Here is a 16,365-nt window from a genome sequence, read left to right as displayed (position 1 = left end):
TAATCATTTAAGTACCATCGCTATCGTTTCCTAAATATTCCAGGTTGTATACTTACTCCCTGCGTAACCAGAGATTGGACATTCAATGTTGATTTACCTACGAATACTCATTTGCCATAAAAGTGCATATTTCATATTTCAAATCATAAATGTAATTAAGTGATTGTTGTATACACCCTTTGCTGTATTAAACCTTCGATTTGGTACATTTGTGTGGATTCGTTTCATCAGGTGGGAAAGTGTTCATCATACTTATATCTTGTACTGGGTGGCCAGAAGTTAAAGTACATGAGGTAGTGGTATTAAATATCATATCTAACAATACAGTCAGGGAATTGTACCCCTCAGTTACAATTGGTCCTTCGAGCCGGAGGGTAACTAGTGTAATATTAATATAGTGTTATTAATATCGAAATGGCCTATGATGAACACTCCACGAAACGATCCTCCTAACCTAGAACGCCTGCGGCGCAGACGACAGACACCTCAGTACTTAGAGGCTTACACTGTCAGTCAACTACCTAGCCTTCGACAAACGGTAAACGCGGTAAAAGTAGAAAGTAAAATTATGTCTGACCTTAACGACCAGGTTTCCCCGACCACAGAGGCCCTAGTAGGTCCTAATGTAACTGACCAAGCTCACGGTGGGGACCAGGAGGGAATTGACATGCCTTTACCCCCCGCCACTACTCAAGAAGTAGTCCCCGACCAGCCCCGGGAGGAAGACAACCCTACAGAGAGAGAACTCTGCACGGAAGAAGAGGAGGAGAGCGCCGAGGAACTAGAGCTCCAGGACTCCCCAACGAGTACCCCCAGGAGCGGCTCACGCAGGAGCGGCTCACCTCCACTACCGCCTTCCCCCAACGAAGCGGAGAGGATACTACAACAGGCGTTCCTCGTCAGCCTGACAGCCTCTACCGAACGCGATCGGCTCCAAGCACAGACGCTTAGCGAGCGCGAACGTCTCCAAGCACAGGCGACCAGCGAGCGCGAACACCTCCAAGCACAGCAACGGAGCGAAGAACAGCGCACACGTCTAGAGATGAGACGCTTCCAGACAGAAGAGAATATGGCAAGAGACCGGGCCGACGCCCAGCGTGCCGCTGCCGGTGCCCAAAGAGACGCAGAGCGCGACAGACTACAAGCGCAACTAATAGAGCAGCTGATCAAAAGGACAACACCCTCTCCCTCCGCTAGGGGTTCAAGGAACTCGTCGAGACAACAGTCAAGAGCAGCGTCACCACAACGAGCAAGCGACCCTGAACTTGACCAACAGACTGAGTCTAGACCCCCCGCAGACCCCCTTCCCATACCGGTCCAAGCGAGACCCAGCTACAAGGAAGGAGCGGCATACACTGCGGAGAAGCTAAATAAACGATTACAGGATCTGGAAGATCTGATAGAGGAAGAAGAGGGAGAGGAGGAGAACCAAGCCCGACGACAGCACAGTACTCCACCGGACCAGGAGGTCCCATACAGTCCAGGCTACACCCCCGCGGCGCTGCGCTACAGACCCCCGACTCTATTCACGGGTGAGCACGACGCACAACCAGCCCCGAGGAACAGCACCTGGACCAGCGGGCCATGGTACCCTGCCAGTACCAGCCCACAGCGAGGCGCAAGAGGGGACTCGCCCAGGAGGTCTCTCCCCCAACGCTCGCCGATGTATCAGCCATCCACGGCGTCATACAATGCCACACCGTCATTCCCAGACTTCGCCTATGAGAGTCGAGCACAGTACACGGAGCTCCGGATGTGCTTAGAGACAATGATGGTGGATGTCGCTGATGAACGCCACAAGTATGCAATATTACTGAAGCACCTGAAAGTACCGCGAGCGCACAATATAGCGCTAGCCTATGCTACCTCTTCGACTCCATACACAGCAGCCCTTGCAGCGCTGGATCAGAGATATGGACGTATATGGGATTACGTAATCCAGGAGATAAGGCACATTGACCGCCTACCCCCAGCCACAGACAATCGCTCACTAGACGACCTGTCAATCAAAGTGCAGTCCCTGGTAGGGATGCTGGGAGCGCAACGGGAGAAGGGCATGCATGAGCTATACGCCAACTCTAACGTCGAGAGGATTTTGGAGAAGCTGCCACCCGCAAGACAGGAGCGCTTTCGGCGGCAGAGGGATTACCGCGACCCCAACGGCCCCGAGCCATCCCTCCTTGATCTGGCCGACTTCCTGGCGAGAGAAGTCAGCAGCTTACGACTGGACACCTTCGGGCGGAGCACGCCAAGCTCCAGAGAGGGACCCAGGAGAATAAATGATGGAAGAAGATCGGTGACTGTCATGCACCAATCAGAGTCAGTACCGAGCAGTAAGAGTCACAGCACCCCCTCGAGAAAGGAGAAGTGGAAGATAGCGTGTCCCTACTGTGAGAAAGAACACTGGCTGTCACAATGTGACTCATTCACAAAGATGAATGCAGAAGAAGTGAGTCAATGGATAAAGTCCAACCGGCGCTGTTATCGATGTGCGCGGCCCCACATGGCAGCCGAATGCCGCCTAAAGAAAAGGTGCAGCCGGTGCGATGGAGCCCATCTAGATATACTACACGAAAGTAACGGAAGACGGCCTATACCTGCACCACGGAGCGGCACCAAGGCAAGTGTCATGTACATTGACCCCGCCAGCAGCAGCGGAGCCCAAGTGCTCTTAAAGGTAGTCCGTGTGACATTGAGCTACCAAGATAAAGTCATGGACACTTACGCCGTCCTTGATGACGGGTCAGAGAAGACCCTTCTGCTCGCCTCCGCTGCGACCCAGCTGGGACTGCGGGGGAGCAAGAACGAAATGACGATTCGGACAATAAGAAGAGATTTAAAGACGATAAAGGGCGAGAATGTCTCCTTCACCATCGCAGCCAACGGGCAGCCAGAGCGATGGTACAAGATCACAAATGCTTTCACCAGCCAAGAAATAGGACTATCGCAGTACACCTACCCTGTCACCAAGTTGATGGATAAATATGTGCACCTGCGCCAATTACCTATCCCGCTCATAGACGGCGCTACCCCGACCCTGTTGATAGGCTCCGACCATGCAGAACTCATAGTCCCGATTGACCGGGTCCATACAGGCCCCCGAGACTGTCCTGCAGCAGTCGAGACCCGCCTAGGGTGGACCCTACAAGGCCCCCTCGCTAAATCTCTCAACCGAACAGCAGCCACCAGCTGCCTCCACTCCAGAGTGGAAGAAGGAGACACCACACTCCTGCAGCATGCCGAGAAGAAAATTGACTGGCGACGTCGTGCGCTGCTCCGCGCCTCCCTGATCAAAGACGGCTTTGATCTCCGGCAGCGGGCCAGCAGCGACCCCCCAGCATTGCGCAACCTCAACCCAGAGGTCGCAGAGGACCCAACAGCAGATGAAGAGGTCCAACACAGTGTGAAGAACAGTTTCTACGTGGACAACTGTTTACAAAGCGTCTCGACTCAAGAAGAAGCCGAGGCTCTCCTAATCAAGTTACGCGCCTCCCTAATCAAAGGCGGCTTTGATCTCAGGCAGTGGGCCAGCAGCGACCCGCACGTATTGCGCAGCCTCTCCTCCGCGGACAAGGCTGCCAGCAGCGGGACCTGGATGGCGACAATCCCAGGAGAAGCCCAAGAAATGACACTAGGACTAGTCTGGCGCTTCAAAACAGACTCGCTCCACTATAGACACAAACCCTTGGCTCCAGAGCAAGGAAGGTCGGCGGCGATACCGACCACCAGACGGAGTGTGTACAGAACACTCGCCAGACAATATGACCCGTTGGGATGTATTCTACCTTACACCACCAGGGCAAAGATGATTGTACGAGCACTATGGGACAAGGACCAGGGCTGGGACGACCCAATACCCGCACACCTTGCCTCAACATGGAGAGAGTGGGAGACGGAACTCCGCTCACTCCCAGGTGTCAATATACGCCGCAGCTACTTCCCATCCACAGTGAGGCCAGAGACATGCAAGATTGAGCTACACGTCTTCAGCGACGCCTCCGAAGTAGCCTACGGATCGGTGGCCTATTTGCGTGCCCAAGAGATGGGAGGAAAGATACACACTGCTTTCATCCTGGCCCGCTCAAGAATAGCCCCACGTAAGCAACAATCTATCCCACGTCTAGAGCTCTGCGCAGCCCTCGCAGGAGCGCATCTAGCCACGTTAATCCAACGTGAACTCACCATTCCGGTGCATAGAACAATCTTGTGGTCAGATTCCACGACAGTACTCACATGGATCAAGTCTGATTCATGCAGATACAAGGTTTTCGTGGGAGTCAGAGTCACCGAGATTCAAGAATTAACAGAAGAAGCAAGCTGGCGGTATGTGGACACCAAACACAACCCAGCTGACGTCATCACCCGGGGAATGTCTCTGGATGACCTAACCCGTCGCAACATCTACAGTGACGGACCAGCATTCCTCAAGCTCCCGGAAGGAGATTGGCCTACGCCCACCCCGAGGGAAGCAAGTAACGAGGAGGCTGAGAACAAGAAACCTATGTTCTGTGGACTGAGCACTGTCGCCTCCACAGACCCCAACATAGATGACTGCATTACCCTAGAGAGTGCGCAACAAAGAACATTCCTGCGGCACCACCCAGAGATTCAGTCCACCACTGACATGTCAGCAGCTGACTACGAAGAAGCAGAACTTCTTCTACTACAACGAGCCCAGAGAGACTCGTTCCCCGATGAGCTAGACTGTCTACAGGGAGGAAACCCCGTCCCATCAGACAGCAGACTGATTCACCTGGCACCAGAGAGTGACGCCCATAATCTCATCAGAGTGGGTGGTCGCCTGCGGAGAGCCCCCGATCTACCAGATGACATTAAGCACCCGATCGTCTTGAACAGCCGACACAAGGTCACAGAGCTGATCATAAAGAAATACGACGAGGATGTACACCACGCAGGAGCAGAGAGAGTCTTCGCGGAGATCAGACGTCGTTATTGGATATTGCAAGGGAGAGAAGCAGTACGGCGCTTCCAGCGAACCTGTCTAGACTGCCGTAAGTGGCGCGCGCAGCCCAGCATACCACGGATGGCTGACTTACCCCCCTGTCGCCTCCGAATCGGCGACAAGCCATTCCACTCCACAGGCATGGACTGCTTTGGCCCGTTGTATATAAAGAGAGGAAGAGGCACCGAGAAGCGGTGGGGTATTGTATTCAAATGCATGACCACCAGAGCGATACATATCGAGCTCCTTCCGACCATGAGCACAGACTCATTCCTTATGGCCTTCCGGAGATTCACATCACGGAAAGGAAAACCGTCTACATTGTTGTCTGATCACGGGACCAACTTCAAAGGCGGAGAAAGAGAGCTGAGAGAGAGCTTCCAAGCTATGGGCCCAGAACTTAAGACCCACCTCGCTCCAGCCCAGATTGACTTCCAGTTTAATCCCCCGAACGCACCCCACTTCGGTGGAACCTGGGAACGAGAAGTACGTTCTATAAAGACAGCCCTGTACGCCGTACTCGGAGCCCAGACTGTGGCGGAGGAAGTCCTAATGACAGTCCTCATGGAGATCGAGGGAGTATTGAACTCAAAGCCCCTCGGTTACGTCTCCAGTGATGTAGCAGATGTCGACCCAGTCACCCCCAACACACTCCTAATGGGGCGGCTGGACCCCGCGCTACCCCAGACAATGTACAGGCCTGAAGAAGCGAACGGCCGAAGAATGTGGAGGTACAGCCAAGTACTAGCTGACAAGTTTTGGAGCAGCTTCCTACTTCACTACCTACCGTCTCTACAGACCCGCCAGAAGTGGGTAAAAGAGAGAGACAATTTGACAGAAGGAACAGTCGTCATGATTATTGACCAGTCACTACCCAGAGCTATGTGGCCGGCTGGCCGCGTAAGCAAAGTGATCACCGGTGCCGATGGCAAGGTCCGAGCAGCTGAAGTACTCGTCCAAGGGCGCACCTACACACGTCCCGTGGCGAGGCTCATAGAACTGCCCCGACTCCCAGATAATATCGATGATGACCATGACCCTATGACTTTGTGAGTTGACTGACCCTTACAGCGGACCTTGAGTGGTAGACAGTGCGGTTAATCTGTCTCTGCTTAGCTAATTAGGTGGGACTAATTAGGGGGCGGCTGTTGTGAAGGATCAGATTAAACCGAATATATATATTTATTTATATATATATATTTAATTGTATTTGTATATCGTTTGATATCCCCTGTATATTCCTTGTACAATATGCATTGAATATCCCCGTTTCTACTAAACAGCCCATAATAGTTTCATTCTACCATTGGACGAGAACCTGGCGCCAGGTTGCCATACCCCCGGCCTAGGTCCAAGTTCAATCGTGCCGCCTAACATGTCGTGGCAACCCCCGGTTCCGCGCAGTAATATGTCGGGCGAAATACGAATGGTACTATTTGTTCATAGCGCATATATATATGGCGCAAGTAAAGTAGAACTTTCTTTTAGTCCAGTTCTTTACCCTCCAACAGAGTGACAGACGCAAAGCCTCCCCACGACGCACGTGCGGTGTAGTAAGGCCTACTTGGCCCAGAATAGGCATTGAGATATCGTGTAGATTAATAGTTGAATAGTCATAGTTTGGCACTATACCGTCGAGTTGGACGTATTCTATTAAGCTAATAATGGTCTATTTATGTATGGTGCATCGTTCGGTTAGAGTTCTAAAGTTATCAGTACCCCCATCGTTCCTGACGTTATCTGGACGCTTAACCAGGCTGGTCAGACCCCTAGTGACACGGTGGTGTAGTGGTTAACACTGTCGCCTCACAGCAAGAAGGTCCAGGGTTCGATTCCAGCTTGGAGACCAGGTTTCCATAATGCCAGGTACCCAGGTGGGATATCTCCCGGGCCTTTCTGTGTGGAGTTTGCATGTTCTCCCCGTGCTCGCAAGGGTTTCCCCCCGATAAGATAAACCCAATGGAAAAACATGCACAACAACAGATCGCTAACGCTGTGGCGTCCTTGACGAAGACGGACAGGAGCACTTGGATTGGTCCCCTGGCGCGGCTCACGTTGACGCCTGTCTGCTCCCGGCTGCCCTTGGGGGGGAAGGACGACGGGATGGGTAATCGCAGAGACGAATCGCATCAGCGATTCTAAAGAGACAATGCATGCGTGTGTGTTCCGGTGTGTGTGCTAAAAACTAACCGCTGTGTGTGTACCGCTAAAACATTGAGTGTCGTTGCATGCCGAATAAAGACCTCTGCAACAGGTCCTGCATTATTATATTATTATTATATTATTATTATAGTGGTGATTGCATCCGAGGAGCTCCGGGCCAAGAGCGACTGGACCTGTATATTGGATTACTCTACCCGGACGACGGCGAGCCTTCCACGGCTTGGATTATGCTTTGTGTGCTTTGATTATTCCATGGATAAAGGCCAACACTGCGGAGTGTTGGAACTACCCCCCGGAGAGGACTCCAGGTGAGACGGCGCTCTACACGTGAGGTCGCCTCACGTCTCTCCGTTGTGGACCGGCAGCTACCGTCCACAGAGGGTCCAGCTGTATTCGTCTGCGGTCCGAGGTTCTGTGGGCACCGTGTCCAAGACTTTGGATTCTCCCAAGACACCGTCGGCCAGATGGGATACCGCCAGCGGCTTCTCTAACCCCCCCCTCCTACTGTCTTACAACCAGCGGGACCCCCCCCCCCCCCCCCCCTTAGTGTATCCAGCTATAATCATTTAAGTACCATCGCTATCGTTTCCTAAATATTCCAGGTTGTATACTTACTCCCTGCGTAACCAGAGATTGGACATTCAATGTTGATTTACCTACGAATACTCATTTGCCATAAAAGTGCATATTTCATATTTCAAATCATAAATGTAATTAAGTGATCGTTGTATACACCCTTTGCTGTATTAAACCTTCGATTTGGTACATTTGTGTGGATTCGTTTCATCAGGTGGGAAAGTGTTCATCATACTTATATCTTGTACTGGGTGGCCAGAAGTTAAAGTACATGAGGTAGTGGTATTAAATATCATATCTAACAATACAGTCAGGGAATTGTACCCCTCAGTTACAAATAATATAAATGCACCATTTAATAATCTTTATTTGTATAGCACCTTTCATACAAGAATGTCAGCCCAACATGCTTCACAGCAGTGATGTACTGTAGACACAAAATAGATATAGGCATAAAATGATAATAAAATTGGCATAATTATTGACAGGCATAAAATTTGTATTGATACTAATGCCTCCCGGAACATTTGTAATAGATTTCCGTCATTAAAATCACTTTTATTGTGAATCGTGCAATTTCAATCTTATTGATTATGATATATTTCTGAAATTGAAATCTATAAAAGACTATTAGCAGGTTTCAGACTAAATAAAAGCAATGCATAAAGTGCAGACATAGGAGTATAAAAATAGACCGAATAAGAGCATCTACCAACCATTACATGATGGATACGACACTCACTCTCTGACGGAGAGGCGCAACAAACACTGGTATTTGTTAATTTTTTTAAAAGGTCCTTATTATTATTATTATTATTATTATTATTATTATTATTATTATTATTATTATTATTATTATTATTATTATTAGTATTTTTCCAATTTTGGAACCCGTTCTATTGACTGGCTGGTCCTTAAGGTCCCCAGAGTTTGCTCTGAACAGGGTAAATCTGCATTTTGCTATGACACCCCTCTAGCTCATGAAATTAACTCCAACAGTTTTTTTTTTTTTTTTTTATCCACTTTTTCTCCCATTTTCTATATTTTTCTCCCATCCCAATTTCGTATCATCCAATCCAACCTTCCCCTGTCACGAACGCTGTTTCTTGCCTCCCACAAGCCGGCTGCAATGTGGACTAAGTCATACATAGCACAAGTCCCCTCCGGTACTTGAGGTAACAGCAGTCGCATCTTTTCACCTGCGCAGCTCGATCTCTCAGTGGCGAGGAGTGGTCACGCTGCCCCCGACACTTTCTGATTCTACTGCGCAGGCGCACCAACCGACCTGTAGGAGTCGCTGTCCACAACGCCCGATCCCCACCCATCAGTTTCCCACCCCCTAATACGGCCAATGTGTATTAGTATGAACGACCAGCTAAACTGAAAGCAATGTGGAGCGCTGGGCTCGAACAGGCAAGCCCAGCGTCTCCGTCATTCGTGGCGAGCGCCTTGCCCACTACGCCACGTAGCCGCCCCAACTCCAACAGTCTTTAAAGCTTGAGATTCTTCCCTCTGTTGCAGAGTTTAAAACCTTGATCTTCATTCTCCAACCTTTGTCAATCAAGTTGTACGTGTTTTAATTGATTTGTTATACTTGCTTTTTGCCTCGTCTTGTTGTCTTATCGTTATGATTTTATATGCCGTGTGATCAGGGGAGGAAATTAGGCCACTTTACTGGCCAAATGCTAGTATTTTTTACGTTTGGCTGGTAAAAAAAATCAGATACCCGCCAGTTGGCTGGTAAGCCAAAAAGTTAGTTTCCTCCCCTGCTGGCGAGTATACAAAAAAATAAAACATTCTGCAATCACTGCACTGGAAAACGGTGCGCGTCTTCTGAGTGTTCGCTTTAGTTGACAGTGCCACGAGAGCACTGCACAAGACCACCCGCGGACATATAATGTTTAATAAACGTTTGCGCAGTACTGGCCAACCCGCGGACATATAATAATAAAAGTCCCGCGGTACTAGGCTAGCCATCAGGAGCACTCGCAAACAGATAACGTTAAACACAGCAGAAGATGGAAAACAGACAGACTGACCAACGGGGAACTGCATCCAACCCTAGTACAACCCTCGAGTATAAGTTACTAAGGACACATTTAAATCACAGAGGTGTAATGTTAGTCTACTGGAACTGTATACAGTGGTTAGCTTCTAGTTAGCGTTTTAGCTATAGCTGCTTGCTAGCTAACGTTAGCCCCGTGTGCTCAAAGCAGCCAGCTAGGTGTATCTGTTATGACTATAATGTTTCCAAAAAAGCACCAGACTACGACGTAAGGTTAGACATTTTATTTCATGCTCAAAAGCCCCTGGCTTGCACATCGCAGTCACGAAAGGGGCTAGCTCAACCAGTGCACTGTGCACAACAGCACACCAACCCAACTGACGTTACCACAACACTTGACGGTACTTCACAGCACTGTCGTAAGACCACCGTGCTGTCTTAAAGGCACAGTGTGCCTACCCAGATGCATACACAACATTGACGCGGCTTGACATACAAAGAAGTAATTATCACAATTAGCGTTTTTTTTGTCTGGTAAAAAAAATCAGATACTCGCCAGTTGGCTGGTAAGCCAAAAAGTTAGTTTCCTCCCCTGCGTGTGATATTATATGCTTTTTTCTTTTGGCTTATTTCTGCATGTACACTCGACGTGACTGCACATGAGAAACCCGAGTTTAAACAAAGGTTTGAAATGAAATGTTATGAAACATTTTGAATGTACATTTGATACTGGACCTAAAAAGTACACAATCTTTTAGTCGGTGGGATTTGAAGACATCAGTTGAAGCTAGAAATGGACTTGAAAGTTGAATTTAACGCTATTAAACAAGGGCTGTGAAGAGGAACCCAATCACCTGAAAGCTGAAAACCTTTTTCGTGCTTTTAAGTGCAAAGTAACTGACCGCGTCAGCAGAGTCCCATCAAAGTGCAAAGTAACTGACCAAAGCCCTGCGTCAGCAGTCCCATCAAAGTGCAAAGTAACTGACCAAAGCCCCACGTCAGTAGAGTCCCATCAAAGTGCAAAGTAACTGACCAAAGCCCAGCGTTAGCAGAGTCCCGTCAAAGTGCAAAGTAACTGACCAAAGCCCAGCGTCAGCAGAGTCCCGTCAAAGTGCAAAGTAACTGGCCAAAGCCCTGTGTCAGCAGTCCCGTCAAAGTGCAAAGTAACTGGCCAAAGCCCTGCGTCAGCAGAGTCCCATCAAAGTGTAAAGTAACTGGCCAAAGCCCTGCGTCAGCAGAGTCCCATCAAAGTGTAAAGTAACTGGCCAAAGCCCTGCGTCAGCAGAGTCCCATCAAAGTGCAAAGTAACTGACCAAAGCCCTGCGTCAGCAGTCCCATCAAAGTGCAAAGTAACTGACCAAAGCCCTGCGTCAGCAGTCCCATCAAAGTGTAAAGTAACTGGCCAAAGCCCTGCGTCAGCAGAGTCCCGCCAAAATGCAAAGTAACTGACCAAAGCCCTGCGTCAGCAGAGTCCCATCAAAGTGCAAAGTAACTGACCAAAGCCCTGCGTCAGCAGAGTCCCATCAAAGTGTAAAGTAACTGGCCAAAGCCCTGCGTCAGCAGAGTCCCATCAAAGTGTAAAGTAACTGGCCAAAGCCCTGCGTCAGCAGAGTCCCATCAAAGTGTAAAGTAACTGGCCAAAGCCCTGCGTCAGCAGAGTCCCATCAAAGTGTAAAGTAACTGGCCAAAGCCCTGCGTCAGCAGAGTCCCATCAAAGTGTAAAGTAACTGGCCAAAGCCCTGCGTCAGCAGAGTCCCATCAAAGTGCAAAGTAACTGACCAAAGCCTTGCATCAGCAGTGTGCCGTCAAAGTGCAAAGTAACTGGCCAAAGCCCCGCGTCAGCAGAGTCCCATCAAAGTGCAAAGTAACTGACCAAAGCCCCTCGTCAGCAGTCCCATCAAAGTGCAAAGTAACTGACCAAAGCCCCTCGTCAGCAGTCCCATCAAAGTGCAAAGTAACTGGCCAAAGCCTTTCCGTCACACACACTGCAGTGTCCCGTGAAAGGAGGCTTCCGCAATGATATAAAAAGAAGGACGATAAATATTTTAAAGAAAGGCATTCAGTTTTTCTCCAGAGACGAAAAAAGGCACACGACTCCCTTGTTTTGCCCCGATTCCTTCACTGGGGGGAAACCCAACACCCGCCCTAATGGTTTCACCGACCGATTCTGTCAGAACTCTATAATTGGAAAGCACTTATCACCCCCCCCCCCCCCCCCCCTGCCCCCCATGCGCTCCACTCATCACCTTGGGGAGAGTCACGGTTCCACCGCACCCAGCAACCTCGACTCGCTGCCGTCAACTTCGCTGCGCTCCCAGGAAACTCTTCCAGAGAGGTCGCCTTCTTTAGTAGCCCTTATGAGGCGGGGGAGGGGAGGGTTAATATTGCTATACATTATTCAGAGACTTTCAGCAATGTGTTCAGATTCAGCGACTGCAGGGTGCAGTGCGTGGAGAGAGGTGTAAGAGATATAGGCTGGTAGGGGAACACGGAGCCTGGTGGGAAACGAGGAACGATGAGTCAAAGTTTAGTTCAAGTTTAAGAGTTCCTCCTTTAACACTAGCACAGCCGACAAGGGGTCAAATGACCCCTAGGCATTTTCAATAAATGTATCCTCGTCACTCGGTCGAGCACGGTTTCTAAAATTCTGGCACGGTTTCTGGCACGGTTTCTAAAATTTCAAAATGACTTCAGGAAAATGTAATTAGAACGTTATTCCACACATATGGGCCATTGGAACAGACGAACGTCACAGCACTTTGCGAGCGTCTAGCGCAGGCGTGGCCAACCCGTGGCTCGTGAGCCGCATGTGGCTCTTTGCCCGTCAATGTGTGGCTCTTCCATCCAAAAAATAATAAAATAAATTATAATATATATATTTTTAATATATTTTTTTTTACGTCACTCAAACCTACATTTCATTGTGGTAAACCTCATATTTTTATATTCAGAGCCGGGTAATTATATAGTTTACACTGTTTATTTTTCTCATATTCCTCATATAAGCTGTCGGGTCATCTGACCCGTTCCTGGCGGGAATTAGTGGCATTTTCTCCATGGCTGTGCTAGTGTTAAAAGGAATGAGGGGTTGTCCCAAGTCCAACACAGAATGGTAAATGGTGCATTTATATAGCAGCTTTTATCAAAAGCGCTTTACAATTCTTGTTCCTCACATTCACCCACTCACTCGCACACCGACGGCAGAGGCAACCATGCAAGGAGCCAACCTGCTCATCAGAAGCAATTAGGGGTTAAGTGTCTCGCTCAAGGACACTTCGACACGCTGCCCGGGAGGAGCGGGAACCAAACCGGGAACCTTCCGACTACCAGACGACCTGAGCCACTGTCACCCCCCCTAAATATGTGCACTGTCCCTTTTCTACAGTTCAGCTGTAGAAACGAGCCATTCAGAATTGCATAAAAAGCGTGTATACAAGATGGCAGCTCTCGCGTACATCTTCTCTTATCTACCTTAAAAGGAACACACCAACTTTTTGGTAAATTCGCTTATTTGCCATCTACCCTGGAGTTAGACAAGCAAATACATACCCTTTTATTCTCTGTGCATGCATTAGGCTTAGGGAACAGCAGCACCGTTAGCCTAGCTTAGCGTCATTCACTGGAAGTAGTTATGCCAGTGTAGCCTAGTTCCCAACAGTCACGAAATACACTCCAAAACGTTCCTGTAAACATGTTTTGACCTGTGTATTTACCATGTGGAGAAATGTAAAAAAAAAAATACATTTTCATTTTCTAAGCAGATATATACTTTTTTGGCCGAACCACTGCTGATTTCATCACCTCACCTGTTATTTTTTGAAAAACTGGTGTGTATATACAGTATATATATATATATATATGGAGAGAGAGAGTGTGTGGAAGCATGCCCTCATTTAAACAAGCCTTGCAGTCAATCGAGTGTCAAATCTCAGATGTAGGGAGTTATCATGTGGATATCAGGGGGAAAGCAGAGCAGCTGTGTATGAATCAAACCAGCCTGCAGCTCTGGATGTAAACACTAGACATTACAGACGTAAACACACCCTGGCTCTGGATTAAAGTCTACCCAAAGGCCTTGCAGTAATCATAAGCCTCATACCAAGGCCGCCACGTATGGACCAGTTGTGTGTTCGCATAAAACATCGCTTTGGCCTTTTGACCATGTTCATAATCAGAGTGAAGTACACCGAGAGTCCTTCAGTGATGAATAGGCCTTGATCAACCTTCAATGCTATGGCCTTCAATCAGAACCAGTGGGTACGCAAATAGTACCATTGGGGACGCGTGATGATAATATACATATCTGGTGACAATCTGTACCGGCTGGTATGGGTCAGCAAAAAAACAATATTAGAATGGCCATTTGCCACCAGATTTCCACCGTTGACTAAAAACACACTTCTTCAATCAATATCTGAAATTCATAATAAATAAACTACTAACCTTTTACTATCATGCACTTTGCTACTAAGTAATCGACCTTGCCTATAGGACTACCTACTATGCTAATAGGTTTATACTACTATGCACTCAACACTCAATTTCCTGGACCTAAACCCCAGCAAAACAAAGGAACTGCTGGTGGACTTCAGGCGTGACCCCACAACTCCCCCAGCTCTGGAGATAAATGGCCAGAAAATAGAGCGTGCTGAGGTGTATAAATATCTTGGCACCACCATCGACCATAAGCTCACCTTCAAGACCAACACAGATATAACATCCACTCTAAGTGCCAACAGCGACTGTTCTTCCTCAGGAAGATGAGGAAGCTTCAGGTGCGACCATCAATCCTGCAGGCTTTCTACAACTCCTTTGTGGAACCGATAATGTCCTTTAACATCACATCATGCTTTGGAGTGATGCGTGCCATCAACCGGAAACCTCTCGACAGGGTCGTTAAAAGATCAGCGGCAAGATAATTGGGAAGAACCAGGAGCCACTCAGCAGCATCCACAAGAAACGGACAGTTAAAAAGGCCTCCCAAATAGTTGAAGATAACACACACACCCTTCACACCCATTACAAACTAATGCCCTCAGGCCGTCGATACAGAGCTTCATCACTGAACAAAAGGGACTTAGGTAGCTTCGTGCCAACCTCCATCAGACTGCTGAACACCTAGGTCTGGTGGAGGCCGGACCCCCCCCCCCCCCAAGGACTTTGGACTACTTAAAATAGACTCCCCCTTCCACCTGATGGACATATACTATGTACCTGTACTACTATTATTTATATACATACAGAACTGCTCCACATGGTTTTTAATATATCATGCTTTAAGTATACTGTAGTTTTAATGTAGTTGGTGTTTTCTTATATAGTGGTCTTTTTATTGTAGTTTTAACTTTTTTTTTTATATAGTGGTGAGTGCCTATGTATTGTGACTGTATGTTTGTCTTTCAACCACTGCACAAATGAAGTTCCGAAAGTAAAATAAAGTAATTTGAAGTTTGAAGTTGAAGACTGTAGCACTCAAGTTCAACACTGTTTGATGAACAATCTTACTGACCCTTAGCTGCCAGAGTTGTACCCTTCCTGCTGACTTGTTGTACAGAACTTCTAAGTCACTTTGGATAAAAGCTACAGTTAAATTACTAAATGTAAATGGTAAATGTGAAATGTAAATGTTACCTTTTTTTTTACTGGGAGTGTGTTGCTTATAACAGAGTGAACAGCAAAATGACACTATCAAGGATTTTGGTTTAACAAACAAATACAATTAAATGTCTCCTTTAAATCTAGGCTACATGGTTGTGTCCATTTGTTTGTTGTGGGACAAAAGTTGCAATCCAACCCACTACCAACATACTACTCTGCTGAGCCATGACCTACTAAGACCTACACTAAAGGCTCCCACATACTGTAGTCGGGCGTACTGTGAGCGGACCGCACTCTGCTACCTTGTCCATGTCCGCAGTCATTTGAGGTTTCATAGTCGAGTGTACCACCACGTACCAATTTCCTACATTTCTCATGAGAGTTTACTACATTTCCCACAATCCTTGCGCGCTATTTACACTCTCTGTCACGGCGTCGCCCACCGATGTCAAAATAAAGAGTCTATAGGTTATCTCCGTTTCCACGATTTCGAAATAAAACTGCCCGACTATGTGGGGGCCTTTAGATTAATGCCTTGTCTCCATTAGCTACGTTCAGCCTGGCTGGGGCTATAGCCATGGTCAGGTCTGGTATGGTTGGCTTTGCGTCTCCATTGCGTTTCTTGTCAAAATCTCCGGTTTCTAGGCAACCTTTTCAAACTTCACACCACTAACTGTGGTACACAAGCTAAACCGTGATGATACAACAATCCCAGCCAGGTTTGTCCAGGTTCTAAAGACAATGGAGATACTCACCGAGTGCAAGACGGACCACAGCGCGGCTAAACCCTGGCGGCTAGTGGAGACGAGGCACAAGAGTGTCTCCTATACCGCTTCCCTATCTTCGCTGAGTGGGGACACAGAGAAACTATGTATTTTTCATGAGAGGACCATGAGGAAAAAGAATAACTCACTGGCGCTGTGCTGGAAGCCGCGTGTGCGGTACATAACAGGGCTGCGAGCGCCTCAACATCCCGCTTTAAGGAACAGCAGTCATTCCAGTTAATATGGTGCCTATCTGGGAGTAGTGAGTAACATTAACCTCTTAAGCCCTAGCCATA

This window comes from Notolepis coatsorum (assembly GCF_963971535.1).
Source record: "Notolepis coatsorum genome assembly, chromosome: 3".
Taxonomy (NCBI): domain Eukaryota; kingdom Metazoa; phylum Chordata; class Actinopteri; order Aulopiformes; family Paralepididae; genus Notolepis; species Notolepis coatsorum.
This window is presented reverse-complemented; position numbering follows the sequence as displayed.